Below are 3,605 nucleotides of genomic sequence, written 5' to 3'. Positions count from 1 at the left end.
GGAGGAAGGGGAGGGGGAGAAAGAGAGAGAGAGCCCGGGGGGGGGGAGGCACGCATGCGCACTACCTCCACCTACAGCCAGCTTTTTAAGGGAGCCTCTCGAACGGCGCGCGGCTTTGTTGGTGCCCGACGTTCACCAGGAAGGGTGCGTCTGCTGCAAGCATGATCAAACTTTGTCCCTCCAGGTGTTTTGGACTTCAACTCCCACAATTCCTGGCCTCAGGACCCTTCCTTTTTCCCCTCAGCCGCTTAAGCTTAAAGGAGAAGGAAAGGGCCTGAGGCCAGGAATTTTGGGAGCTGAAGTCCAAAACACCTGGAGGGACAAAGTTTGTCCATGTCTGCTCTACTGTGTGACACTACTTTCACTGCCATAGCTCCGTGGGGAGTTTTACAAGGTTTTCACCCTTCTCTGCCCAAGAGTGCTTGTGCCTCAACAAACTACAACTCCTATAATGTCAGAATGGAGCCATAGCAGCTCAAGCGGTCGAATTGCATTGATTTGATAGCGTCCAATGTATCCCTAGCCTACCTGACAGCCTCGTTGCTCTCCTTAGAATAAGAGGGGCTATCAATCTCTAGGAGGAAATCGGTCTGGAGATGAATCACCCGCTCCGTGAGTTCCGGCGTTCAGGTTCACGTCTAGGGAGGAGAAGCGGATCCGAACTCACCCCGAAGTGACTCCCCCTAGCTGCGGGTTAGTGATCCCCATCACTATTAGAAATTCAGCTCTTTGTCAGAAGGTTTCCATCATATGTATTGTCGAAGGTTTTTATGGCCGGAATCACTGGATTGCTGTGAGTTTTCCGGGCTGGATGTTCATGTTCCAGAAGCATTCTCTCCTGACGTTTCGCCTACATCTATGGCAAGCATCCTCAGAGGTTGTGAGGTTTCCCATCAGAGACCATACAACCACTGAGGATGCTTGCCATAGATGCAGGCGAAACCTCAGGTGAGAATGCTTCTAGAACATGGCCATATAGCCCGAAAAACGTACAACAACCCAGTTACTCATCATACTTTATTTTAATTGATCTCTATCGACCTCCCAGTCTGTGGGAAGTACCCTGCCAATTCGTTTGCCCTCTTTCTTTAGGTGGCTTCACAAACAAGCCGAGCCTGAGGTTAGAAATATCCCCCCCCCCCAAAAAAAACCCCACTATGTTATTTTATTTTAAAACAACCCAGGATTGTGTCAATTCCCCCATTTCCCTTTAAAACGGTGATGGACACGAATTATCAGGGGTTGTGTGGACGGTCGGGTTCTCCCAGGGTATGTTTATTCAGATCTTAGCTTCACATTTCTCAGAGACGCTTACAATGAATTATGGGCGTCTAGGCGTGCGCCTACACTGCAGTTTGGCATTGCTTTAACTGCCACGGCTCAACGATATGGAATCAGGGGAGAGATCGTTTTCAAAGACCTTCTCTTCCCCTTCCCCTTCCCTTCCCCTTCCCCTTCTCTTCTCTTCTCTTCTCTTCTCTTCTCTTCTCTTCTCTTCTCTCTTCTCTGGGAGAGAGTGCTATTGCTTCACATCTCTCAGGATTCCATAGTATTGAGTCATGGTGGTGAAAGTGGTATCAAAGTGCATTCGTGATCAGGCCTGGGCTAACTTGGGCCCTCCAGATGTTTTGGACTTCAACTCCTATCATTCCTAACAGCCTCACGTCCCTTCCTTTTCCCCCTCAGTCGCTTAAGCGGCTGAGGGGGGAAAGGAAAGGGCCTGAGGCTGTTAGGAATTCTGGGAGTTGAAGTCCAAAACACCTGGAGGGCCCAAGTTGGCCCAGGCCTGGTGTAGATGCAAACTAGCTTTGCTTGGGATTTGTCCCCAACGACTCCAAATGAAGAGATTTTGGTCCCACCTATTTTAGGCTGGTGTCCAAATGGGCGGTCTTTCAAGCCCTTAGAGCAAAAACACAGTATTTAGAGTCTTCCCCCATTCCCGGAAATCATGTTACAATACAACCCACATAGAACGGCCCTGATGTGTATTTCCTTAGAGGTCTGGATCGTTATGAACAGCACTATTTTAAATTCCGTACATCAACAGCACCGCCTCTTGCAGAATGGACGCCCCTTGCCTTCCTTTTTTATGATTTGAAATCCCCCTTCTTCTGAGAATGGATTCAATGAGTTTGGTTGTAATTTAAAGCCCTCTGGGGACGCCTGGAACTCCTAGAAGAGGTGACGTAAAGGCATCTGCACTGTGGAATCAAAGCAGTTTGACACCACATTAAATGTAATGGCTCAATGCTATGGACTCATGGGAGTTGTAGTTTAACTAGGGCTTGAGCCTTCTCTGCCCAAAAGTGCTGATAGCTCACTAAAATACAGCTCCCACGATTCCATAGCCTTGAACCAGGGCAGTTAAAATAGTGCCAAGCTGCATTCATTCTTGGTTAAAGGTCTAGGGGTGCAATATGACTGCACCCCTAGAAATGTGACCAAATGCTGAAATTCGTTGAGAAAGCTTGCCTGCTGTGCTCTGTGCAGTTTGGTTGGACAACAAAGATATAGCTGGGTAGCTGTGAGTTTTCCGGGCTGTATGGTCATGTTGCAGAAGCATTCTCTCCTGACGTTTCACCAACATCTATGACAGGCATCCTCAGAGGTTGTGAGGTCTGTTGGAAGCTAGGCAAGTGAGGTTTATATATCTGTGGAATATCCAGGGTGGGAGAAATAACTCTCGTCTGCTTGAGGTACATGTGAATGCTGCAAATGGCCACTTTGATTAGCATCGAATGGCCTTGCAGCTTCAATGTCTGGCTGGTTGCTGCTTGGGAGAATCCTTAGTTGGGAGGCAGGCCCGTAGCCAGGATTTTGTTTCGGGGGGGGGGGTGAGTTTGGTTCGGGGGGGGGGCTGAGTTTGAGTGAAAGAGGGTCTACCCTAGCAAACCTTTTGTATCATTACCCCAATACCCCCATGCATATGGGATATATTGAGCATGGTGATCAGATCATGATATGAATAAACATAAGTTAAAATAATGCACCAGCAAGGCCTTCTCGCGGACCACCCTGAGAATTTCGGGGGAGGGGGGCTGAAGCCCCCAAGCCCCCCCCCCCCCCCCCGCTACATGGCTGTTGGGAAGTGTTATCTGTCCCTGATTGATTCTTGTCTGGAATTCCCCTGTTTAGAGTTTTTTAAATACCGGTAGCCAGATTTTCTTGTTTTCTGAGTGTTGTTCTTTATTTCCTATCCTAATTTTGGAGTTTTAAAATACTTGCAGCCAGATTTTGTTCATTTTCATGGTTCCGTCCTTTCTGTTGAGATTGTCCACATGCTTGTGGATTTCAATGGCTTCTCTGTGTAGCCTGACATGGTGGCTGTTAGCGTGGTCCAGCATTTCTGTGTCCTTAAATAATATGCTGTATCCAGGTTGGTTCATCAGGTGCTCTGCTATGGCTGACCCTTTTCTGACTCTGTCTGGGTGTCTTCAATCGCCTGTAGGCTTATGGCGACTCCGTGGATTTCATAGCGTTCTCTTAGGCAAGGGATACTCATAGGTGGCTTTCTCGGGTTCTTCCTGGTATTTTCCGGCGGTCTCTCATCTAAGTACTAACCAGGGCTGACTCTGCTTAGTTTCCAAGATCAGACGGAGCTGGTG

This window comes from Anolis sagrei, chromosome 2 (genome assembly GCF_037176765.1).
Source record: "Anolis sagrei isolate rAnoSag1 chromosome 2, rAnoSag1.mat, whole genome shotgun sequence".
Taxonomy (NCBI): Eukaryota; Metazoa; Chordata; class Lepidosauria; order Squamata; family Dactyloidae; genus Anolis; species Anolis sagrei.
The sequence above is the reverse complement of the archived record's forward strand: the minus strand, read 5'-3'. Positions refer to the sequence as shown.